We start from the raw sequence: 26,407 nt of genomic DNA, 5'->3' as shown, positions 1-26,407 counted from the left end.
TCCAGGTATGTACAACTTATATAGTGTCCAATTAGGGTTGATCATGCTTGGAAATAGATAAGTACATTAAGATCTATCCGTATATGATATTGTTTGGTTGTACTTGAACTTTGCTTATACCATTAGCAGTCAGCAGTATTTACTGTGATACATTAAAATCCTCACTAGAGATGAGTGAACCGGGACAACCGAACCCGGTTTCGGTCCGAACATCGGGAAAAGTTCGGTTCGCAGCGAATCCGAACTTCACCGGGTTCGGCCGAACCCGTTTTGAGTGAACCCGGTCAAAAATATTATACAAATCGGCAGCTACTTGTCTCTATCATTCACTGATAGAGAAAAGAGGCTGCTGATTAAAAATAAAATAAAAAGCATTTCATACGTACCTGGTCGTTGTCTTGGTGACGAGTCCCTCTTCTTCCTCCAGTCCGACCTTCTTTTCTGACGCGGCAGCCTGTGATTGGCTGCAGAGGCCGCGGCAGCCTGTGATTGGCTGCAGCGGTCACATGGGCTGTAACGTCATCCAGGAATGTCGGGCCGGATGTCGAAAGGGACGCGTCACCAAGGCAACGGCCAGGAGACCGGACTGGAGGAAGCAGAAAGTTCTGAGTAAGTATGAACGTCTTTTTTTTTTTACAGGTTACTCTATATTCTGATCGGAATTCACTGTCCAGGGTGCTGAAACAGTTACTGCCGATCAGTTAACTCTTTCAGCACCCTGGACAGTGACTATTTACTGACGTCGCCTAGCAACGCTGCCGTAATGACGGGTGCACACATGTAGCCACCCGTCATTACGGGGCCTCATGCACACGACCGTAAAAACAGCCGTTATTACGGGTCGTAATTACGACCCGAAATAGCGGGCCCATAGACTTCTGTTAGCCACGGGTACCTTCACGTTTTCTCACGGGAAGGTGCCCGTGCCGTTAAAAAGATAGAACATGTTCTATTTTTTTATTTTACGGGCCGTGCTCCTATACTTTATAATGGGAGCACGGCTCGGAAAAACGACCGGCTGCCCGTGGCCGGCCGTACTCATCTCCTGAAATACTCTGTGCTGCCTTAAACTCTGTGGACAGGTCAGGATCCTGTTTCTTTTAAATGCTGCTGGCGATCCACTATATAAGGCTGCGCTACAGTGCAGCATTTAAAAGAAACAGGATCCTGACCTGTCCACAGAGTTTAAGGCAGCACAGAGTATTTCAGGAGATGAGCATGCAGATTCTGTGCTGCTGTGAACTCTGCTCTTACCATTACGTAGCTCTCAGTCTGTTACCTCTCCTCCACTCCTGTCCTCAATAACACCTTCACATGATTGGCAAGTCACCACGTAATGTTAAGAGCAGAGTTCACAGCAGCACAGAGTACTTCAGGAGATGAGCGTGCGGATCTTGTGCAGGATGGTGACTTGCCAATCATGTGAAGGTATTATTGAGGACAGGAGTGGAGGAGAGGTAACAGACTGAGCTACGTAATGGTAAGGGCAGAGTTCAGAGCAGCACAGAGTATTTCAGGACAGGAGCGTGCAGATTCTGTGCTGCTGTGAACTCTGCTCTTACCTTACAAGATCCGCACGCTCATGTAAGGTAAGTGTGGCACGACATACAGGGGGTGGCACATCTGCAGGGGGGGCTGTGTGGCGCTTCCTACAGGGGACTGTGTGGCGATTTTTTACAGGGGGGTTGTGTGGTGCTATCTATAGGGGGGTGTGTGGCACTATTTACAGGGGGTCAAAGTGGCACTATCTACAGGGGGCTGTGTGTGGCGCTATATACAGGGGTCTGTGTGCCACTATCTACAGGGAGGTGTGATTCTATCTACAGGGGCTGTATGTGGCACTATCTACAGGGGGGATTTGTGTGATGCTATTTACAGGGGGCTGTGTGGCGCTATCTACAGGGGTGTGTGGCACTATCGATAGGGGGTGTGATACTATCTACAGGGGCTGTGTGTGGCACTATCTACAGGTGCACTGTGTATGTGGTGCTTTACCTTACAGTGTTTGACACAATTATATTCAGGGGCACAGTCTTTAGTACTATTTTATTCAGGGGCGTAGTGTATGGTGCTATTATATTTAGGGGCACAGTGTGTGGCACCATGAGAATTTTATCTTAGTTCATAGGGTGGAATTGTTGGAAAAGTGAAGAGCAGAAGACATCTGAGTGGCCAAATTCTGCAGAAGTTGTAATGAAGTCTGGAACGGATGGAGACAGGCCTTTGGAAAAGGGAATTGCAACACCGATTTGTTAATGCTTTCACAAAAAGGTAGTGTTTACAATAGTTACGGAGCGGCAGGGTGGCAGTGGCGATGGAGAAGGGGGGGCCCAAATTTGGGTAAAAGCCCAGGACCTAGGGTCTACTCGATCCGCCACTGGTTTTGAACTACTATTATGATGGAAAATTGTAATTTTTATGGGTCTTGAAACACACAAAACTATTTTTTTTTTAAATCCGTGTGTCCTTAAGGTCAAGGTAGGCCTTGTCTTTAAAGACTATGTACACCTTCGAGCTGCAATCGATCACATCTAAATTCATAACTTAGGCCTTATGCACACGCCCGTGTTCGGTCCATGATATACGGAACGCATGTCAGCCGCTTTTCCCGGACTGAACACAGTTCAGGGAGACGGGCTCCTAGCATCATAGTTATGTATGAAGCTGTGAGTCACTGCCTCCCCGCGGGACTACTGTCCCGTACTGAAAACATGTTTCAGTATGGGGCAGTAATCCCGCAGGGAGGCAGGGACACCTAGCGTCATACATAACTATGATGCTAGGAGACTGGCTCCTTGAACTGTGTTTGGTCCGGGAAATGCAGCCGAAATGCGGTCCGTATATCACGGACCGAACACGGTTGTGTTCCAAAGGCCTTAGATGTGATCAATAACAGGTGAACCCGCCAGTGACGGATTCATGTCTCAGCACATGATACAGCTGCTCTGTATACAGAGTACAAAGCAGCTGTATCTCAAAAAGTTAAAATATTTTTTAATAAAAAGTATTTAGAAAGTTGCACAAAACACACTGATAGACATTTTTTAATTAAAAAACAAAAATTTCAAAGGTGTACATAGCCTGGGTTTAAAGCTGTTTGGCAGATTAAGGCCCAATTCACACAGAGTTTATTGTCGTTGATTTTGACAGGGAAATCGTATCTGAATCATCGCCAAAAATGGCCCAAACCGCCTCCCATTGATTTCAATGGGAAGTGGAGTTAGTTTTTTTCCCGGTCAGCTTTTAGAAACCAATGGGAGGCAGAAAAAGCGTTTCTCGCAGTGTTTTTTTGCTTGCGGTGCTCAAAGGCCACAATCTGCAACAAGGAGGTGCAGGCAGGTCAAAATCTGCATCAGAATTCATGAACAAATTTTGAGGCAGATTTGTTTCTGCCTGCAAAATACTCTGTGTGAACTAGGCCTTACTTGTCAAGGAGCTGCTGATTCAGAGACACATAATATTTACTTTGCAGTGTTGCTACATGAAACATGAAGTACACTACTACACTGCACCCTCTAAAATCATTAAACGCACCAGGTCCACCACAGTGGAGCTTCTATATAAAGCCTCTTTTGTCTAGCTAATAGAATTGGGCCTGAATGGAGGACCACCGTACAGTGGTATGCAACACACGGCCCTCCAGCTATTGTGAAACTGCAACTCCAAACATGCCCTAACGGTCATTGGTATTCAAGACATGTTAGAAGTTGATGTTTCACAACAGTTAGAGATCTGCAGTTCACACCATTAGTAGCTTCTTACAACCTAATATGTTGTCATGATGGACAGCACCAATAACGCAGACATAGATATCTAAATCCTAGATATAGGATAAAAGTTGTTTGTCTTTCAATACAAAAAATTTCATAGAAGGTAAAATAATAGGCATTCTATACTTACTTTAGGTTAGTGCATTTCCTCTGTATGAGCAACAACAATAAATAAATAAATAAATTCACTGATACAAACAAAAAATGCCTTCCTTAAAAAAAAAGTTTTTCTTTGTTTTCCCTTTACAACAGCTTATTTTACACAACATTTTTGGGTAGTGAAATTCAATAATAACCAATCTTTCTGATTTTTCTAGTTGTCTTTTTCATATATTTAAAGCTGGAGCGATAAATCCTTTAAAATTAGTCCAATATCTTTTTATTCCATCTGCAATCAAACCCTGTGTATCTGAAAAATAATCCATAAAACACGTCTTCTTTTATTTATCATAACAACTCAATTGAATTCTAATGGCGTTGTAATATCACATACGTTATTTAAGCTTATTAAAGTAAAACTAGAGGACATGAAAAAAACATGTTTTGTTTTCATTGAATCAAAAGTAAAAATGGGTTTATTTCCTGAAGCATTCGCAATCCATAAGAAAGGATAGTTAATATTCATTCTTTTACAAAAACAACTTTCACTAACAGAACTGAATATTGCTCGCAGTCACCCAACCAGTGAATAAAGATGATTAATGTAATGTCTTTGGAGAGCTGATGATGAGGGTATATGCCCAAGGGTACATTTTCTTCTCTTTTTCTATCTGTCTGTATTGTACACATTTGAATAGCCTCCCAGGACACATCTGTCATGAACAGGATATTTCATCGCCCCTTAACATTTTGGAGCAGGAACCAAATTAGATTTGAAAAGATGCAAATACATTCTGCCACTTAATTTTAATATTGCTATGCTGAGCTATCAGATCTGCAGAATGAGACAAATTACAGAACCAGTGTTCACATCCTTCTCCAGTTATACATAAGTGCTATGAGCTTTGACTGCCTTACTGCCATAGACTCCTCTTACTGCCATAGACTCATCTTGCTCCACGGGACCTTGCTATGATGCGGATAAATGTGTGTATTTCTTTCAAGATTCCTTTCTGTACAATATGTGTACAGTTTGTATTTACCATTATTTTCTTCCAAATGAATAATTGATGAGTACTGATATATTGTAACTCCGGTTGGAGGTTAAAAAAAATATTATATTGGGCTGGCTCCTTTCATTGCTCCAGACTTTTACAGTAGCTTGCACAAATGTTTACAGGTCACTAGAGTAAATGGTAGTCACTGGCCAGCAATTTTCCAATACATTTTCCTTTTGTGCACACTATATGTGCAATTTTAATAATTCCTTATGTATAATGACTTTAGGGGTTTCTTTTTCTAGTATTATGAAACTTTATAACCGCTGTTCTAGCGCAATTAGAGGACAAAATAATGAATACATCTTTATATAGTCTAAAAAAGTAAAATTTTCTAAATAAATAATTTTAGAAACAATGGTTCCTCAGGGTACAAGTTACAATATTAATTCATTTTGGGACAACCATTGTAACTTAAAAATATTGTAATTAGGGACCATAACTCTAAAGGAAACTAGTAATTTGTTCTGAAACCTCCAAAATGTCAACATAAGAAAAAGTTAAGATTAAAAAATGAGCAGATAACTAATACTGATAAAAAAAAGTCCTTACATATAAAAGTCAAAAAGCTTACATATAAAAGTAAGAAAGAGCAGATTGAGTCACGTGAATCATTATCCTGTACAGTTCACCCAATGTTCAATAATGATAAAATTGAGCCACCCTTATGTAGTGTCCAGTAGCTCATCCTGACACAGGTAGCTGTACAGTACATGAAATAAAGGTAGTGAACAGTGAGGGGCGTGGCTTGGGCATGGCAGCGTGAGGCAGCAATTTCCAGGAGCTCTGGAAATCCACAGCTAACCAAGGCAATATCCCATCACTTACCTGCCCGAGGAGACATGCCAAGGGGCAAATCCAAATCCAGCACACCCAAAGCATCCAGTGAACCACCTCTGGCCCGTTTCCTGCAGCCTGCGCCATCTCAGCAGCGGAAAAAAGATGGCCGCTCGCTTGCAGCTGTAATGGCGTCCCCCACTGCTCCGGCCACGTGCGTTCCGACTGAGCTGGACTTTCTGGCAGTTCTTCAGCCGGTATCACACTCGTCTGCTGTGTCCTCCATGGTGCAGTCAGATTTGGGTACACAGGCGGATCGTACCCTGGCTCTGGGAGATGGTGAGAGCTCTCCACACGCGGGCCAACATGGCTGCGCACATGTCACATTTAGAGGAGAAGCAGGCCAAAGCACTACAGGAGGTCTCCCAGTCTGTACGCTCGCTGGATGAACGAGTCACCCGACTAGAGAGCCACAACCGGTCTTTTGTGTCAGATCTGACAACGCTCTCCACAACCGTGAGTAATCAGGCCATGCATCTGAAAGACTTTGTCTTCCATTTGGACGATATTTTGAACAGAGGCCGGCACAATAATCTTAAGTTATGGGGGATCCCTGAATCAATGCCTCCAGAGGACTTGCACGAGGTGGTGTCCACCATCTTTAATAAACTGATGAACCGTGCACCAGGTACACCCCTTGAATTGGACAGGGTGCACCGCTCGGCGGGTCCTAAAATCAGAGATCTGGACCGTCCTAGAGATGTGATATGTAGGGTCCATTTCTATAGGCAAAAGGAGGACATTTTGCGTAATGCTTGGGACCGCTGCTTGGTTCCTTACTACAGAGCTGACGTCCTGATTCTGCCTGATGTGTCTCGACTAACGCTCTATATGAGGCGTATTGTTAAACCTCTATTGGAAGCCACCAAATGGGCAGGAGCCTCATAGTGTTGGGGTCACCCTTTTCATATAATTCTACGAAAGGCTGGCCATACCTTTGCCGTTAAAACATTAGATCTTCCGGATGCCTTCCGATTCCTGGAATCCGAGGTGGTCCTGGTCCCGGATTGGACCCTACCCCCCCTCCATTACCACCCTGAATAGAAATGGGGGAGCGTCCGCGACGGCCAGAGTTTCGTGATGAAGGATCCATGCGCCCGGTCCGCAGTCGTCACAGTGGGAACGGTGTCTGATGGGTCTGGCTGGCCTTTTTCCTAACAGCCACTTGGCTCCTTTCTTCAGAGTTGAAGGTGTCCATTATTAGATGCCTGGAGGTCTGTTTCATCTAATGCCCCTGGACGTTTTCCTCTGGGCTGACTTTCCCCCTCGCCATTGGGTTTTGAAGGACGATGAGACTGTTGGACTAGCGGGAGATGGGGGCCCTCTTCTCTATGTTACTGCATATTGGAGGGGACGTATGTTTTTCTCCCCTTAGGTTTTATTGCGGTCACTGTTTTCTGATTGTCAACATTATCTATGCATTGTGTTGTCCGTGTGCTCCGGACTTCTTATGTTGCTGTGCCTTTCTTCGACTCCACTTATAGACCTGTGGCTTTGCTCTTCCTGTTTTTGGGTTGTGCAAATCGCAGTTGTCCCTTTGAGCTTCTGGGCTCTTCTTTTTCTCTCTACTCTTTCCACTTCCCTATACCTTTCGCCTCTTCTCTCCTTTCTTGATCCTCTCTCCCCCCCCCCCCACCCGTTCTCCACTCACTATCCTCAGGGTCGTAACACCTGCTGAATCATGTCTAATTTAACTATTGTCTCACTAAATGTACAGGGTCTGAATGTACCGGAAAAGAGATCTTCTCTGTTGCGTCTCCTCTGGAAAAAAAGGGCTCAGGTAGCCTTCTTACAGGAGACACATTTCCGCTCGGACCAGCTTCCGTCCCTCCGAAGCTAAAGATTCCCAGATCTACAGGGTGGGCCATTTATATGGATACACCTAAATAAAATGGGGATGGTTGGTGATATTAATTTCCTGTTTGTGGCACATTAGTATATGGGATTGGGGAAACTTTTCAAGCTGGGTGTTGACCATGGCGGCCATTTTGAAGTCGGCCATTTTGTGTCCAACTTTAGTTTTTTCAATGGGAAGAGGGTCATGTGACACATCAAACTTATCGAGAATTTCACAAGAAAAACAATGGTGTGCTTGGTTTTAATGTTACTTTATTCTTTCATGAGTTATTTACAAGTTTCTGACCACTTATAAAATGTGTTCAAATTGCTGCCCATTGTGTTGGATTGTCAATGCAACCCTCTTCTCCCACTCTTCACACACTGATAGCAACACCGCAGAAGAAATGCTAGCACAGGCTTCCAGTATCTGTAGTTTCAGTTGCTGCACATCTCGTATCTTCAGAGCATAGACATTTGCCTTCAGATGACCCCAAAGATAAAAATCTAAGGGGGTCAGATCGGGAGACCTAGGGGGCCATTCAACTGGCCCACGACGACCAATCCACTTTCCAGGAAACTGTTCGTCTAGGAATGCTCGGACCTGACACCCATAATGGCATAAATAACTCATGAAAGAATAAAGTAACGTTAAAACCAAGCACACCATTGTTTTTCTTGTGAAATTCTCGATTAGTTTGATGTGTCACATGACCCTCTTCCCATTGAAAAAACTAAAGTTGGATACAAAATGGCCGACTTCAAAATGGCCACCATGGTCAATACCCAGCTTGAAAAGTTTCCCCCCTCCCATATACTAATGTGCCACAAACAGGAAGCTAATATCACTAACCATTCCCATTTTATTTAGGTGTATCTATATAAATGGCCCACCCTGTATATGACAGTTCCTCTCCGGACTCTAAAACCAAAGGCGTATCCATCCTTGTGGGACGCGGGACGATATTTGTTTATAAAAGGCAAGATTGCAGACTGCACCATGACCTTTGCTAACTTATACCTCCCTAACTCGGGTCAACTGACACTATGAGAAAAGGCAGTTAATGTACTAGACGAATTTGCGGAGGGGACGTTGGTTCTGGGGGGGGGGACTTTAATATGCCCATGGACCCCAGGATAGACACCACATCAGACCAGCCCACTATCTCTAGACATTTCACTCGTCGCCTGCAGAGTTCGCTCCATGCCCATCAACTAATAGATCCCTGGCGCATACTCCACCCAAATGATAGGGATTATAACTTTTTCTCACACCCGCACAATATGTACTCACGCATATACTACTTTCTGCTCCGACATTCCCAGCTTACACTTCTTTCCTCAGCCTCTATAGATTGTATATAGTTTTCGGATCATGCCATGATAACTTTAACCTTGGCCCTTCCCTCCTTACACTCTACTCTGTGGCAGTGGCGTCTGAACGACTCTATGCTGCAAGATCCAGCGGTCTTGGAGGAAGTGACGTCTGAACCCCGCTTTTATTTTGACACCAACGCTACGGCAGACTCTAATCCTCTTTCAGTCTGGGAAGCACATAAATACGTTATGCGAGGAGTTCTCATACGGATTGGCTCCAGACTCAAAAAGGAACGCTCTGCAGTCTTTATAGAGCTAGTGGGGAAAATACACGCCTTGGAACTTGCACATAAACGGTTATTAGATCCAGGCTCGCGAGCAGAACTGATAAGATTACGAGATAAATTACGTACTCTGGCGCTCTCAGCTGCTAAATGCCGTAGACACTACTATGAATTTGGCAACAAGCCGAGTCGCACGTTAGCACGTGCATTACGCCAGCAGAGGACGCGCACGTACGTTCCATTCATTACCATGCCAGGGGGCACGAAGGTACACTCGCCGGGACAAATTGCAGAATTCTTTAGTTCCTACTATTTAAAGTTATACAACCTGCGGGACACTGCAGGCATTCCCCTCCCCAGTTCTACACGCGACGCCATCAGGTCATACATTTAGTCCTCGGGATTAGGCTAGATTCCGCAGGAGACGGTGACGGCTCTAGACACCCCAATTTCGGAAGATGAATTTCTTGAAAACCTAAAAACATCCCCTACCGGTAAGGCCCCAAACCCTGATGATCTTACTTTGGCCTACTATAAAAAACTTACTCCCCTCCTCACTAGTCCCTTTTTGGCGCCCTTTAATTCCATTCCGGAAGGTGGATCGCTGCCTGCAGATACATTAAGAGCACACAGCACACATAACAGTAATCCCTAAGGAGGATAAGGACCCTTCCCTCTGCAGTAGTTACCAGCACATTTCCCTTCTAAATTTAGATTTACAACTTTTCTCAAAGATATTAGCTACGCAAATCACGCCATTACTATCTCAAATAATTCATGGGGACCAGACAGGCTTTCTCCCTTCGAGAGAGTCCAGGGATAATACCATCTGAGCCGTCAATGTTTTTGAGCACATCACCGCCTCCTCGATTCCAGCGTTTTTGCTCTCTACCGATGCCGAAAAAGCGTTCGACCAGATTGATTGGTCGTTCCTCCAAGAGACTTTATCTTATATAGGTCTGGGCCAAGGTATGCTCAGTTGGATTTTCAGTCTATACTCCTCCCCTTCGGCATCGGTGAAGGTCAGCGATCATAATTCCTCCGTCCCCATTTCTTTTTTTTTAAGTTTAAATTTTTATTAACTTTGCAAAGATACAGGAAAACAAAAACAAAAAGACATAAGACTTAATCAACATTAAGGTCCATGCAAGAACCTCGAAACATATATATCACGTAGTGTATTATGATAATACCGGACTACATATCGTATTGAAGCATACAATAAGTAGCATACAGAATAACAAAATGAACATTGACCACCTCTATCATACTACTATCATAAATATAGCATATATGTATATAAGGATAACAAAAAAATACAAATACAAAGGATCCTAAGAGGAAGGCAATGTCTGATAGGATGCCAAGCCACATACATAGAGAACCCCTGCTCATGTGGATAGGAAATAATGAAATCCATATTAATAGAGTATCAGACTCAAAGGGTTACACCAATAACACAAATATTTCCAGAAAGGTAAATTATGATAGCCAATTAACAACATTTCGTAATATAAGTGGCATGGATCTGGTAACCTAAATTAGTAGCCTAAAGAGCTGCACATTGTAACACAAATGTCAAACTATAGGTGGTAGAAGAGGTATCAGCTGAACTCCCTGTGAGGAGGTGGAGAGATAATTGGTCCATGGTTCCCCATAGTGAGAGAATGTAAGGAAGTCTATGGGATCTCAGGCATACATGCGTTCCAAAGTAAAAGAAACATTTACTTGATTAATCAATTCAGGGATGGAATATTGAGTGGGTATTTTTGCAATATTTGGCTAAGAGCAAACGAGCCACTATAATAATATGACTAGACACCATTTGAGAGTGTTGTGGGACACTGTGCATATTAAGAAAACATAAGGCCAGGGCCGGATCAGGCATAACAGCACAAGACGAAATGTGGGAGATGATACCAAATACCTGAATCCAAAATTAGCAAACTTCCGGACATTGCCACCACATGTGAAAATATGACCCTTTGCAACCACATCCCCTCCAGCCAATGGCGGATTATCATATGGGCGGTTCGGGGGCCCGAACCGCACATAATCTTAAAAATACTATGCAGCACTCTAGCGCTACTAACTGCCGCTGTAGACCGCGCTGGTCCCGCTTCCAACTGAACCTGCGTCCTCAGGACGCAGATTCAATTTGGTTCAATGCTGGAGCCTCGCTCCAGCATTCACTCTGCCGTGAGCGGCTCCGCGCAGGCAGGCGCCATGTAGTGACGTAATCGCGCCTGTCTGCACTGAGTCACTCATGGGACAGTGCAGAGGAGGAGAAGTATCCCCCACCGTCGTGGGAATGGGGATAGGTAGGTAATGATGTTATTTTTTTTATTAGGTACACTACCGTTCAAAAGTTTAGGGTCACTTAGAAATTTCCTTATTTTTGAAAGAAAAGCACAGTTTTTTTCAATGAAGATAACATTAAATTAATCAGAAATACACTCTATACATTGTTAATGTGCTAAATGACTATTCTATCTGCAAACGTCTGGTTTTTAATGCAATATCTACATAGGTGTATAGAGGCCCATTTCCAGCAACCATCACTCCAGTGTTCTAATAGTACATTGTGTTTGCTAACTGTGTTAGAAGGCTAATGGATGATTAGGAAACCCTTCAAAAACCCTTGTGTAATTATGTTAGCACCGCTGTAAACACTTTTGCTGTTTAGAGGAGCTATAAACTGACCTTCCTTTGAGCTAGTTGAGAACCTGGAGCATTACATTTGTGGGTTCGATTAAACTCTCAAAATGGCTAGAAAAAGAGAGCTTTCATGTGAAACTCGACAGTCTATTCTTGTTCTTAGAAATGAAGGCTATTCCATGCGAAAAATTGCCAAGAAACTGAAGATTTCCTACAACGGTGTGTACTACTCCCTTCAGAGGACAGCACAAACAGGCTCTAACCAGAGTAGAAAGAGAAGTGGGAGGCCCCGCTGCACAACTGAGCAACAAGACAAGTACATTAGAGTCTCTAGTTTGAGAAATAGACGCCTCACAGGTCCTCAACTGGCAGCTTCATTAAATAGTACCCACAAAACGCCAGTCTCAACATCTACAGTGAAGAGGCGACTCCGGGATGCTGGCCTTCAGGGCAGAGTGGCAAAGAAAAAGCCATATCTGAGACTGGCTAATAAAAGAAAAAGATTAATATGGGCAAAAGCATACAGACATTGGACAGAGGAAGATTGGAAAAAAGTGTTATGGACAGATGAATCGAAGTTTGAGGTCTTTGGATCACACAGAAGAACATTTGTGAGACGCAGAACAACTGAAAAGATGCTGGAAGAGTGCCTGACGCCATCTGTCAAGCATGGTGGAGGTAATGTGATGGTCTGGGGTTGCTTTGGTGCTGGTAAAGTGGGAGATTTGTACAAGGTAAAAGGGATTTTGAATAAGGAAGGCTATCACTCCATTTTGCAACGCCATGCCATACCCTGTGGACAGCGCTTGATTGGAGCCAATTTCATCCTACAACAGGACAATGACCCAAAGCACGCCTCCAAATTATACAAGAACTATTTAGGGAAGAAGCAGGCAGCTGGTATTCTATCTATAATGGAGTGGCCAGCGCAGTCACCAGATATCAACCCCATAGAGCTGTTTTGGGAGCAGCTTGACTGTATGGTACGCAAGAAGTGCCCATCAAGCTCATCCAACTTGTGGGAGGGGCTTCTGGAAGCATGGGGTGAAATTTCTCCCGATTACCTCAGCAAATGAACAGCTAGAATGCCAAAGGTCTGCAATGCTGTAATTGCTGCAAATGGAGCATTCTTTGACGAAAGCAAAGTTTCAAAGAGAAAATTATTATTTCAAATAAAAATCCTTATTTCTAACCTTGTCAATGTCTTGACTATATTTTCTAGTCATTTTGCAACTCATTTGATAAATATAAGTGTGAGTTTTCATGGAAAACACAAAATTGTCTGGGTGACCCCAAACTTTTGAACGGTAGTGTACGTACATATGGTGGCATTATACTGTATCTGACAGCTAAGGGGAACATTATACTGTGTAGAGGCAGCTATGGAGGGCATTATACTGTGTAGAGGCAGCTATGGAGGGTATTATACTGTATAGGACAGCTAAGGGGAACATTATACTGTGTAGAGGCAGCTATGGAGGGCATTATACTATGTGGCAGCTATGGAGGGCATTATACTGTGCAGAGGCAGCTATGGAGGGCATTATACTGTGTAGGACAGATAAGGGGAATATTACACTGTGTAACGGCAGCTATGGAGGGCATTATACTATGTGGCAGCTATGGGGGCATTATACTGTATAGGACAGCTAAGGGGAACATTATACTGTGTAGAGGCAGCTATGGAGGGAATTATACTATGTGGCAGCTATGGGGGCATTATACTGTATAGGACAGCTAAGGGGAACATTATACTGTGTAGAGGCAGCTAAGGGGAACTTTATACTGTGTAGAGGCAGCTATGGAGGGCATTATACTGTGTAGAGGCAGCTATGGAGGGCATTATACTGTGTAGAGGCAGCTATGGAGGGCATTATACTGTGTAGAGGCAGCTATGGAGGGCATTATACTGTGTAGCAGCTATGGGGGCGTTATACTGTATAGGACAGCTAAGGGGAACATTATACTGTGTAGAGGCAGCAGTGGAGGCATTATACTGTGTAGGACAGCTAAGGGGAAAATTATACTGTATAGAGGCAGCTATGGAGGGCATTATACTGTGTAGGACAGCTAAGGGGAACATTATACTGAGTAGAGGCAGCTATGGAGGGCATTCTACTGTGTAGAGGCCGCTATGGAGGGCATTATACTGTGTAGGACAGCTAAGGGGACAATTATGCTATGTAGAGGCAGCTATGGAGGGCATTATACTGTATGGGGCAGCTATTGGTGGCAATATACTGTGGGGGCAGCTATGGGGGACATTATACTGAGCAATTACAAGAACAGCAGGTCCAAGGGGGGAGGCGCTGTGTAGCACTATATACAAGGGGGGTGGCGCTATGTGACACTATATATAAGGGGGGATTGCTGTATAGCACTATATAGAAGGGGGGAGTGCTGTGTATCACTATATGCAAGAGGGGGAGGGCTATGTGATGCTATTTACAGAGGGGGAGGGCTGTGTAGTGCTATTTACAGGGGTCAGTGTGTAGCACTATCTACAGGGGGCTGTGTGTGGCTCTATCTACAGGGGTCTGTGTGTAGCGCTATCTACAGGGGCTGTGTGTATGTGGTGCTTTACTCTACATTGTTTGACAAAATTATATTCAGGGGTGCAGTCTATGGTGCTATAATATTTAGGGGCCCAGCATTTGGTACTATTTTATTCAGGGGCGCAGTGTTTGGTGCTATTATATTTAGGGCATAGTGTGTGGCACCATGATAGTATTATCTTTGTTTATAGGTGTGGAAAAGTGAGGAGCCAAAGACATCTGAGTGGCAAATTCTGCAGAAATGGGTCATGGCCGGGAAAAGTGAAGTCTGGACCGGATGGAGAAGAAAAGAGGAAAAAAAATACATAGTCACCAGTGAGTCACTATATTTATAGACAATCTGTCATCTCTCTTGACATGTTTATTATAGGAAATCCTTGTATTTCACAAAAAGTCTTTGTGCAGTCCAGGACTTATAGACAAATAAGTGTTACTATTCCTTGTCAGGAGAATGTGTCCCTACACGTTGCGATACTGTCAGCGATGGTTGGAGACTGTCAGTATGTGGGGACACAGCCTTTTGACAAGGTGAGTAGTAACACCCATTTGTTAATGTCTGGACAAAAAGGAAGTGTTAACAATAGTTACAGGGCGGCGGTGGAGAAGGGGGGCCCAAGTTTTCTCCCTATGTTTTTTTAGTCTGGAGGCGGCCTGAATCCCCATCCCCCGCATATATGCCTCATGAGCATTCCACAGAGAAAAGCAATTATCCGAAGAGGGGGTATTAATATCAAAATATGTTTGGACGTGGGTATCCATCAAATCTTTAGTAAGAGGGTGATCTAAAACGAAATCATTTAATCTCCAGGAGGAGAAAGGGGGCGACGGTAGATGATCCAAAACAATCATTGAAATAGGAGCATGATCAAACCACAATATGTCTCCAATAGAGGATGTAGAGATACAGCGGAGACTGATCTTGCTCACTAAAAACACATCTATTCGAGAGTACACTTTATGTGGTGCAGAGAAATACGTAAAGTCACGTTCATTACCATGGTGACAGCGCCATACATCATATAACTCTTCCAAATGTACCATGTGATGTAAATTGGAGCGTGGTCTATGGACATTGGAGGAGTCAATAGATGGATGCATAACTTCATTAAAATCCCCCCCTATGATCAATAGACCCTTCGCCACCTTATTAACCTTCCGGAGTATCTTGTGAAAGGCCTTAAGCTGGTGAGAGTTAGGGAGATATATGTTAACTAATGTAAAAGTAATATTATTTATATAACATATCAGTACCAGGAATCTACCTTGAGGGTCCAACAGGACGTCATGTTCATGAAAGGCAACTGAATCTTTAATTGCAATAAATACACCCTTGGATTTGCTGGAGTTAAATGCCTGAAATATTTGAGGAAATTTAAGATGTGTACATTTCGGGGGATGAAGGGAGGAGAATTCAGTCTCCTGGGCGAAGAAAACGTCACTATGAAGGGCTTGAGCCTCTTTCCACATCTGTTGCCTTTTAACTAAAGTTCACTACACCGCCATTCCAATCAGCGGCAAGCTCCGCCCCCCCTCCTTCCCAATTTCTAACGGAACCCGCCAGGGTTGCCCGCTCTTCCCTCTGATTTTCACACTGTGTTTGGAACCCTTCCTATGTCATGTCCGTAATAACCCAGATGCTGCGGGTGTACAGTTTGGGGATACGACTCACAAAGTCGCGGCATACGCGGATGACTTACTCTTTTTCCTCTCACGTCCCCGCATCTCAGTGCCTAATCTGATGGCTGAATTTCGGTTGTTTGCATCGCTGATTCCTTGACTTGGCGGATTCCTTCCCTTTCAAGTGGATGGCTAGCTCCATCAAATACCTAGGCATATGTCTCGCGAATCGGCCCTCCACCTTTACGCATGTAACTATCCCCATATATTGCAAACACTTAAGGGAGATGTTGAGAGATGGTCTAAAGGAACCTTCACTTGGTTTGGTCATTGTGCCATATTCAAGATGAATGTGCGGCCCCGTCTGTTGTACTTCTTTCGGGCTCTCCCTATCTACATAACGCGTCTTTTCTTTACCTCCCTCTCTTCTTTACTGCTTAAGTTTATCTGGTCGAACAAACCATCACGCAATGCACGTACGACTCTGACACACCCGAGGTTTGATGGCGGTTTGGGCTTGCCTGATATTCATCACTACTACCAGGCGGCACATTTAGCACGCATAGTAGATTGGTGTAGGCATGGCAAATCCAAACCATGGGTCAAGTTGGAACAATCCTTCTTATCCCTTCCTCTTTCTGTGGCCCCATGGTTCTTGGATCAGATCCCACCAACTGCGAGATCTCATTCCCTTATCGGTCCTACCCTTCGAGTTGCGACACTTGCATTCAAGCATTTCCATATCTCCCCTTCCCCGTCACCACTATACCCCATATTGGACAATCCCTCTTTTCAACCAGGTTGTGAACCTGGTCCGTTCTCTCACAAATGTCTAGCTAGGGAGACCCAGGCCCGTCATTATATTATTAATGACAGTTGGAAGACGTCATCTCAACTAACTGACAATGCGGACCCGGGACACCTCCCAATTACGTCACTTTCTCATATCTCTCTCCCCCGCAACCAAATTTTCCAGTGACCTAACAGCCTTTGAAACTATATGTACAACGTCGGATCCTCTGCGCCACACCCTTTCGGTAACGTATAGTTTGTTAAATTCCCCATTGGCAGACTCGCATCCATCTTATTTGGCTAAATGGGCGACAGATCTTGACATAACTATTACAGCGGATGTGCGGTTGTATACCATGACTCATCAATCTTCCATATTGAGTAGAACTCAGGGTGTCCCCTATGTGTTGGAGATGCGATGTGGGGATAGGTGATCTTATACATACCTTTTGGGATTGTTGGCGATTAACAGCTTTTTGGGATAAGGTTTGGAATGTAGCTTCTAGGTGTACTGACTATACGCTGCCCAGATCCCCGGGCTTCTTCCTGCTTCATCTGTGTGACATCCTGATCTCCACATACAAGAAGTCAATAGTGCGACATCTGATCAACACGGCCCGTGCATGCATTCCGGCTATGTGGAAACAGGTCAAGCCACCCACGATGCGCCTTTGGTTTCAGAAGATCCAAGAAGTGAAACGTAAGGAGGAGCTTACGGCCTCCTTGCGGGACACTCAAGATAAGTCTATGCTCGTCTGGTCAACCTGGGTAAGCTTTGAGAATTCTTCGGAGTATATCGCTCTGCTGTCCTAAGAATATGTAACTAAATTTACTTATTTTTCCTATGAGACGTCCGCTTATGGGGTGGATGCTGAGGATAAGCCCACCTATACCCTTCTTCTTCCTCCCACTTTCCTTCCCCTTTCTTTCTCATCTTTTTCTTTCTATCCGTATGATCTTCCTTCGTGCTCACATGTTACCATTGTATATCATTGAGTTGTGATATGTTTTGTGTCTCTGTCGCAAACTTGTGAGAAATAAATAAAAACAGAATATAAAAAAAGGTAGTGAACAGTACAGTACATGTAGCTCAGATAGAGTACAGTACATGTAGTATCGATCGACAGCACAGTACATATAGTACAGGTAAATAGCAGTACAGCATATGTAGAACAGGTAAATAGCAGTACAGCACATGTAGTACAGGTAGAGAGCAGTACATGTAATACAGGTAGAGAACAGTACAGTACATGTAGTACGGGTAGTGAACAGTACAGTACATGTAGCACAGATAGAGAGAATGACAGTACATGTAGTATAGGTAGACAGCACAGTACATATAGTACAGGTAGATAGCAGTACGGCACATGTAGAATAGGTAAATAGCAGTGCAGTATGTGTAGTACAGCTAGAGAGTACTGCAGTACATTTAATACAGGTAGATAGAAGTACAGCACATGTAATACAGGTTGAGAGCAGTACAGTACATATAGCTCAGGTAGAGTGCAGTCCTGTACATATAATATAGATAGACAGCCCAGTACATATAGTACAGGTAGAGAGCAGTACAGTACATGTAGCACAGGTAGAGAGCAGTACATCACATGTAGTACAGATAGAGAGCAGTACAGTACATGTAGTACAGGTACAGAGCAGTGCAGTACATGTAGTACAGGTAGAGAGCAGTACAGTACATGCAGTACAGGTAGAGAGTAATAAAGTACACATAGTGCAGATAGATAGCAGTCCAGTACATGTAGTACAGGTAGATAGTAGTAAAGTACACATAGTGCAGGTATAGAGCAGTACAGTATATGTAGTACAGGTAGAGAGCAGTACAGTACATGTAGTACAAGTATATAGTAGTAAAGTACACATAGTACAGGTAGAGAGCAGTACAGTACATGTAGTACAGGTAGATAGTAATAAAGTACACAGTGCAGGTAGATAGCAGTACTGTACATGTAGTACAGGTAGATAGTATTAAAGTACACATAGTGCAGGTAGGGAGCAGTACAGTACATGTAGTACAGGTAGAGAGCAGTACAGTACATGTAGTACAGGTAGATAGCAGTACAGTACATCTAGTACAGATAGATAGAAGTACAGTAAATGTAGAACAGGTAGACAGTAGTAAAGTGCATTTAGTGCAGGTAGATAACAGTACATGTAGCACAGATAGAGAGCAGTACAGTACATGTAGTACAGGTAGATAGTAGTAAAGTACACATAGTGCAGGTAGATCGCAGTACAGTACATGTAGCATAAGTAGAAAGCAGTACAGTACATGTAGTACTGCCGGCTGCCTGCTCTTCTGCACTGGCGCTGAACAATGGCTGGACATGTTCAGCATATGTGCAAACAAAGGAGAATGTATTCAGCCATTGTTCAGTGCTGGCGCACAAGAGCAGGCAGTCAGGGAGGTAGTCATGTGGTGAAATCACGTGGCCACCACCATCTTGAGAGCTATGGTCAGGGGCACTGCCGCAATCCACTGTTTACACAGCAAATACATGGAGAACAAGGTGCCTTGAAATGCAGTGCAGGGGTATGCAATAACGGTATTTACATTTGTGTGTCAGAACAAAACCGTTCTGGGCATTTTAGAAATTTGACTGGAAAGTGGCCAACCACTTGATTCATTTCTAGGGAGTCATCTGTAAATCAACTCCATACCAGCAAGTTATTGGCTCCAAATCAGCTTGAAATGCTGTTGTCATCTGCTGGAACTTTAGGGGCTCATTATTGTGTCAGAACCAGGGCACATGGCAGGATCCACTGGTACTTTTGGTTAGCCTGACCCTGGCTTATGGATTTAAATGTTATAGCTTATTTACACAAAAAATAGTAATACTGAACAGGCACAAAGTTATGTCTATACAGTAACAGAGTCTAGCTAAAAGGACCCAATTTATCAGCCTATGACACTAATTCAGATTATCAGGGACATGAAAATGTATTGAGAAAATAAATCAAATAATGTTTTACTATAGGTCTAATTATTTCTATGTGTGGATGTGCACATTTATGAGAGACATTTATGTCATAAATGTCAGATAGATGCGGGTCCCGCCTCTGGGACCCGATCCTGTCTGCAGAACGGGGCCCCCTAAACCTTGTTCTGCTGCTCTCTGTTGAAGCTGAATGAGGTGAATTCCGACCAAACAGCTACGCTGTTTCTCTAACTCCCATAGTAGTGAATGGCAGTTACGGAAGCAGCGTAGCATGCGAGCTACGCTGCTTCTGTAACTACCATACAGTTCTATGGGACTTACGGAAACAGCATAGCTCAGCGAGCTATGCTGTTTACGTAACTCACGACCATATAACCTTTTTTTGGTGGGAATTCACCTCATTTAGCTGCAACACAGAGCAGCTGAACAAGGTTTAGGGGGCCCCGTTCTGGAGTCATTTCTGGAATGGTCTAACCTTTTATAGGTTGGACACTATTTGTGACATAAATCCTCTCTATGTAACAAAGTCTATAATCGTTTGGTCAGTTTTTAGTTTCTTCCTTTATGCTATATAAATAAGATACAAATAAAACAAAAACGTTGCTTGCCATTTTCAACAGCCTGTATGTTGCCTATGGAGCAGCAAACAAGTGCTCTTGTCTGATGATGGGCAGCCAGGCTAAATATTAGTATCAGCTCTGATATCACCTGAATGTGTCACGTAGGGTTCGTGGACCCACTGGGCCGTACCGCCTTGGCGGCATGGCAGCTGGCCAACAGGGCACAGGTCAGAGTCTATAGTTCATATAGGGTACCTGTGGCAGCTCGGACAGTAGCAAGGCAGGCTTGGCAGGAACTAGGCAGCAGGTAGACGTCAGGCGTGGAGAGGCAGGACAGGTGTGGTATACAGCACATCACGGCTACAGCTCAGCACAGCACTAGAACAGGATACAGGTTACAGGATACAGGAACAGGAAACACTGGGAGCAGGAAACACTAGGGGACCATTTGTAAGGCAGACTTGGAATACGACAACAAAGCTCAGGCGTGGGAGGATGCTGTGGGAGGACCTGTGTGCGCTCTGGCTTCTTAAGTCTGGACTGAGCTCGTGAGTGCACCCTAGTGGTCACTGTGGAGCAGGACGGCCGTATGTGCAGACATCTCTTGAGAGAAGGGCGTTGACCGGATGGAAGGAGTTTGTGGTCAGCGACCACAGACGTTACAGTATACCCCCTCTTACGCCCCCTCCTCTTGGGATCAGAACGAGAGAGAAACCTCTTAATGAGGGTGGGAGCGTTGAGATTCTCCTCTGGCTCCCAGGACCTCTCTTCTGGACCAAACCCCCTCCAATCCACCAAATAAAAAGTCTTTCCTCTCACTCTTGGTGTCCAAGATCTCTTTAACCTCGAAGGTGTCTGAAGAGCCACTGGAGGCAACCGCAGGGCTTGGAGTCTTGGTAAAGCGGTTCAGAACCACTGGTTTCAGGAGAAAAACATGGAAGGAGTTGGGGACCTCGAGGGTAGGAGGCAGCCGAAGCTTGTAGGCGACAGGGTTGATCTGCTGCCGGATCTCGAAGGAACCGAGGAACCTGGGAGCAAATTTGTATGATGGCACCCTGAGTCGAATATTCTTGGAGGACAGCCAGACCTTCGTGCCAGGAAGAAACTGAGGAGGTTCTCTTCTCCTTGTGTCGACCACCAGCAGGATGGAGAATCAAGTCTGCTGCCAGATCTGCAGAAAGTCCCCAAAAGCCGTGTCAGCAGCTGGCACCTCGGACGTAACAGGAACCGGGAGAGGAATTCATGGGTGCTGGCCATAGACAATAAGGAACGGTGTCTTCTGTGTGGAGTCGCTGGTATGATTGTGGTAAGAGAACTCAGCCCATGGAAGCAACTGCACCAAGTCATCATGCTGCTTGGAGATGAAGTCGCATAGGTAGTTCGCCAAGATCTGATTGATCCTCTCGACCTAACCATTGGACTGAGGATGGTAGACCGAGGAAAAGTCCAACTTTATACCTAGGAGTCCGCAGAGGGCTCTCCAGAACTTCGAGGTGAACTGAACTCCCCGATCAGACACAATATGCTGCGGCAAGCCGTGCAGGTGGAAGATGTGTTGGATGAACAGCTTGGCCAACAGAGGAGCAGAAGGAAGACCAGTCAGAGGAACGAAGTGGGCCATCTTTCAAAATCGATCCACCACCATTCAGACAGTACTGCATCCGGCAGAGAGAGGCAGGTCTGTAATAAAGTCCATAGCTATATGCTGCCAGGGGACATTTGGCACAAGCAATGGCTGGAGCAGACCAGCAGGTCTGGCCTGAGCGACCTTGTTGGCTGCACATACTGAACAGGAAGAAACAAAATCCATAATGTCCTTGGGCAGCGTGGACCACTAGAAATGATGAGCAATCAGATACCGAGTCTTACGGGTCCCCGCGTGACCTGCCAGTCTAGAGGAGTGTCCCCAGCGGAGGATTCTTCCAAGGTTAGCCAGGCGCACAAAAGTCCTCCCTGGAGGAATGTCCCCAACTTGTAGGCGATTGACAGAGACAATGCAAGAAAGATCAATGATGTTCTGTGGAATCCTCATGGTGTCTTCTGTCTTGAAAGATCTGGACAAGGCATCGGCCATCACATTCTTGTCGACCGGGCGATTATGGAGCTCAAACTGGAACATGGTAAAGAACAGTGACCACCTTGCCTGACGAGGGTTGAGCCGTTGGGCCGTCTAAAGATAGGTGAGATTCTTTTGGTCCGTAAAAATCAGGATGGGATGAGCTGCGCCCTCTAGTAGTTGTCTCCACACCTCCAGAGCCAATTTGATGGCCAGTATCTCCCGATCCCCAATCGAGTAGTTGCGTTCTGCGGAACAGAAGAGCTTAGAAAAAAATCCACATACCATTGACTTGCCCTTGGAGCCTCTCTGGAACAGGAGTGCACCAGTACCGACAGAGGATGCGTCCACCTCCAACGAGAACTGTAGAGAGACATCTCGATGATGGAGGATAGAGGCTGACGTGAAGACACTCTTCAGGCTATTGAATGCGGACTCTGCCTCAGGGGTCCACACCTTGGCGTTCATGCCCTTCTTAGTGAGGTTAGAGATAGGAAACGTCAGTGAGGAGAAGTCTGGAATAAACAGTCTGAAAAAATTGGCGAATCCCAGAAAGCGCTGTATGGCCTTTAAGCCTTGAGGGCGTGGCCATTCCAGGACAGACTTTACCTTTTCAGGATCCATCTCGAGACCTCGATTCGAAAAGATATAGCCCAGGAAGGGTAGAGAATCTTTTTCAAACACGCACTTTTCCAACTTAGCGTACAGACGATTCTCTCTTAACCGCAGCAAAACGTGACGGACATGTCTATGATGGCTCTGGAGAAAAAAATCAAGATATCATCAAGGTAGACTACTACACAAACATAGAGGAGGTCACAGAAAATGTCATTAACAAACTCCTGGAAGACCACGGGAGCATTTCACAGGCCGAACGGCATTACTAGATATTCATAGTGTCCATCACGGGTGTTAAATGCAGTCTTCCATTCATCACCCTGGCGAATCCGGACTAGGTTGTAAGCCCTTTGTGTATAGGTTCAGACAGCACCAGATACGTGGAAGGATGGGGTTTTGCACGGATAGGGGCCCAACCCAAATATGAGTATAAAAGAGTATCCGGCACACCAATTTTGAAACAAAGGTATTTTTTTATTTTTTTATTTTAATGCCAGTGGCAGAGTGTGACGTTTCGGTGTAAGTGACCTTCATCAGGCACTGAGCAGTGCTGGAAAACTGCATAGACGAGCGCTAGTGGTGCTGATAGCGGCTGGTTGTAAGCCCCACGCAGGTCTAGTTTGGAAAAAATCTTGGCACCACATATACGATCAAACAGTTCTGAGATCAGTGGCAACGGATATTTATTTTTCACCGTGATCTGGTTGAGACCGCGGTAGTCAATACAAGGACGAAGAGAACAATCCTTCTTTTTGACGAAGAAGGACCCGGCTCCTGTTGGGGAGGAAGACTTCCATATGAAGCCCCTCATCAAGTTCTCTTTCACATAGGCGGACATGGACAGAATCCCTGGCAAGGAGAGAGGACATACCCTACCACGGGGAAGGGATGCACCAGGAATCAGCTCGATAGGGCAGTCATACGCCCGGTGTGGAGGCAATGTCTCTGCCTCCCTCTTGCTGAAGACGTCCAAAAATGCAGCATAATGACCCGGCAATCCTGCCAATGACCGAGGCAACAAAGGCTGAGCCGAAAGAATCTGCACCAGGCATTGGCTTTGACACTCAGGGCCCCACTGGAGAACCTTTCCAGAATTCCAGTCCAGGACTGGGGCATGTAGTCGGAGCCAAGGCAGGCCCAGCAACACAGGGTTACCGGGTTTGGATAGGACATAGAATGACAAGAGTTCGGAGTGAAGAGCTTCCACTTGGAGCCTCAGCGGCTTGGACACAGCTATAACTGGGTCTGGCAGAGGTAGTCCATTCACTGATGCAACCGTCAACTGCCTCTCCAGGGGGATGGTGGGTAATTGAAGAAGATCCACCAGGTCTCTATGGATGAAATTAGCAGCGGATGCAGAGTCCAGATATGCAGAGAGCTGATGCGTTCTCTCGCTGGACACTATGGTCACTGGTATGGACAATTTAGACAAAAGTCCTTTCTTACCCAAGGTTGTCTCTCCTAGCAACCCTAGGCTTTGGCATTTTTGGGGACACAGGTGCACAAGATGGCCACCGAGGCCGCAATAAAGACAGAGACCAGATGTGTGTCTGCGTTGTCTCTCCTGGGTGGATAGCTTACACTGGTCCATCATCACAGACTCCTTTGGAGGATCGACATCTGAGGACAGCAGGGGTTGCTGCAAAGTAGGGACCGGACTAGGAAGGCCTCCCTCCCGATGAATCTCTTGGAGGCGTTCTCGGATCCGCATATCAATCTGGGCGGACAGAAGGATAAGGTCATCCAGGGTAGATGGCATGTCTCGAGCGGCAAGTTTGTCCTTAATTTTAGGAGACAATCCATGCCAGAATGCAGCCACTAGGGCCTCATTGTTCCATAACAGTTCTCCCGCCAGGGTGCGGAAGTGGATGGCGTACTCGCTCACGGAGGTGTCTCCTTGGCGTAGGTTAATCAAGGAAGCCGCTGCAGATGAGACCGTCCAGGCTCCTCAAACACCATGCAAAAAGTCCAGAGGAAGCCCTGGAAGTCACGGGTCTCTGGTCGTTGTCTCTCCCAGATAGGGTTCGCCCATGCAAGAGCCTTGCCAGTGAGGAGAGAGATGATGAAAGCCACCCTTGCACCGCCAGATGAAAATGTCCTAGTATATAAGCTGAAGTGGATCTGGCACTGGTTCAAAAATCCACGACAGGTACCTGCGTATCCATCATAGTGGTCCGGAAGTGGCAAAGAAAAAGGCGGTGTAGTCTGAGGATCAACACTGCCAGGAGGTGTAGTAGGAGCAACGGAAGCTCATGCCTCCTGCCAACGTGGAAGATTGTTCAAGGCCTGGAAGAGTTGGTCCTGTCGAGACCGGAGGTCTAGCATATCCGCCCACATCTCTTGTGACGTTGTCATGGTTTTGGATCGACCAGCGGGGTCCATGGCCTGAGCGTACTGTCACGTAGGGTTCCTGGACCCACTGGGCCATACCGCCTTAGAGGTATGGCAGCTGGCCAACAGGGCGCAGGTCAGAGTCTATAGTTCACATAGGGTACCTGTGGCAGCACGGACAGTAGCAAGGCAGGCTTGGCAGAAACTAGGCAGCAGGTAGACGTCAGGCGTGGAGAAGCAGGACAGGCGTGGTATACAGGACAGCACGGCTACAGCTCAGCATGGCACAAGAACAGGATAGAGGTTACAGGATACAGGAACAGGGAACACTGGGAACAGGAAATACTAGGGGACCACTTGCAAGACAGACTTGGAATACGACAACAACGCTCAGACATGGGAGGATGGGGCTGGGACCTTCTTATAGCCCAGGGTGCTCTGGAGCAATTAGCTCAATCTCAAACATGACCTGGTGGTCACTTTGGAGCAGGACGGCCGTATGTGCAGATACATCTTGAGAGAAGGGCGTCGACTGGATGGAAGGAGTTTGTGGTCAGCGACCACGGACGTTACAGAATGTTTGCAGATAATTGCAAGCCTTAAGGCACAATGCCATGGGAATGAACCCTTTTCAGTGGTACACAGGTCCCCATAGCACCTTATTACGATCCGTCATACAGCCATGAGCCCTTGTCCTATACCTGAACTTCCTAATTTATGACGGGTCCAAAAGTAGCCTAACTAGCCGTACTAAATCTTGATGCTGAGATTTCTACATGTGCTCTTAGGGTATGTGCACACGATGAGAGGCTTTTACGGCTGAAATGACAAACTGTTTTCAGGAGAAAACAGCTGCCTCATTTCAGCCGTAATTCCTCCTCCTCGCATTTTGCGAGGCTTGTCTGACAGCCGTAAATTTTGAGCTGTGCTTCATTGAGTTCAATGAAGAACGGTTCAAATTACATCTGAAAGAAGTGTCCTGCACTTCTTTTGACGAGGCTGTATTTTTACGCGTCGTCGTTTTACAGCTGTCAAACGACGACGCGTAAATGACAGGTCGTCTGC

General features: G+C 45.4%; 1 protein-coding gene across 1 annotated transcript in view; it reads right to left on the bottom strand.

Moving 5' to 3' along the window:
* The window catches only part of LOC142738186 (bifunctional heparan sulfate N-deacetylase/N-sulfotransferase 3-like), a 365,924-nt gene that overhangs the window by 88,748 nt on the left and 250,769 nt on the right, over positions 1-26,407 (bottom strand). The gene's annotated exons all lie outside the window — the stretch shown is intronic.

Source organism: Rhinoderma darwinii, chromosome 1 (assembly GCF_050947455.1).
Source record: "Rhinoderma darwinii isolate aRhiDar2 chromosome 1, aRhiDar2.hap1, whole genome shotgun sequence".
In the NCBI taxonomy this organism is placed as follows: Eukaryota; Metazoa; Chordata; class Amphibia; order Anura; family Rhinodermatidae; genus Rhinoderma; species Rhinoderma darwinii.
Note: the sequence above shows the minus strand (reverse complement) of the source record. Positions and strands in the feature narration are given on the sequence as shown.